Here is a 1,088-nt window from a genome sequence, read left to right on the forward strand (position 1 = left end):
CTGCGTTCATATGCGCCTCGTAAAGTAGGAAACAAAGAGTTTTGTAAGAGCGTTGATTGTTTAAACTTTTTGTATGCCTATTTGCCTGGCCGCAGTTCTACAAACTGGCGACGCATTTTGGCATGTTTGGTGTACTCTAAAAATAAAAGGTTCCTGGACTATCCTTAGGGGTTCTTCAAATTAAAACTGTGGGGGAACACCTATAAGGTCTTTGAAGAACCCCTTTAATGGATTTAAAAATATATGTTTTTATTTAATTAGGCAAGTCAGTTAAGAACAATTCTTATTTACAATGACGGCCTATCCCAGCCAAACCCTAACCCAGACGCCGCTGGGCCAATTGTGCGCCACCCTATGGGATTCCCATTCATGACCAGTTGTGAAACAGCCTGGAACCGAACAGTGCCTTAGACGCAGTGCCTTAGACTGCTGCGCCACTCGGGAGCCCCTCAAAGAACCTTTTGGGATTAATTTCTAACTACACCCCCTCCTCCCCTGTTATTATTAATAATAAAATGAATAACAATAACAATATTTTAGTCGTCAGTGTTTCTTATGATTTTAGTGGCAAAGCAGAATATATATTTTTTCTAAATATGAGGTAAACTCCCAGCAGAGCCAAGTCCAATGGTGTGTTGACGTACATGTGTTGATGTACATGTGTTGATGTACATGTGTTGATGTACATGTGTTGATGTTCATGTGTTGATGTTCATGTGTTGATGTTCATGTGTTGATGTTCATGTGTTGATGTTCATGTGTTGATGTTCATGTGTTGATGTACATGTGTTGATGTTCATGTGTTGATGTTCATGTGTTGATGTACATGTGTTGATGTTCATGTGTTGATGTACATGTGTTGATGTTCATGTGTTGATGTTCATGTGTTGATGTTCATGTGTTGATGTTCATGTGTTGATGTTCATGTGTTGATGTTCATGTGTTGATGTTCATGTGTTGATGTACATGTGTTGATGTACATGTGTTGATGTACATGTGTTGATGTACATGTGTTGATGTACATGTGTTGATGTACATGTGTTGACGTACATGTGTTGACGTTCATGTGTTGACGTTCATGTGTTGAT

This window comes from Oncorhynchus keta, unplaced genomic scaffold, assembly GCF_023373465.1.
Source record: "Oncorhynchus keta strain PuntledgeMale-10-30-2019 unplaced genomic scaffold, Oket_V2 Un_scaffold_17407_pilon_pilon, whole genome shotgun sequence".
NCBI classification, from domain to species: domain Eukaryota; kingdom Metazoa; phylum Chordata; class Actinopteri; order Salmoniformes; family Salmonidae; genus Oncorhynchus; species Oncorhynchus keta.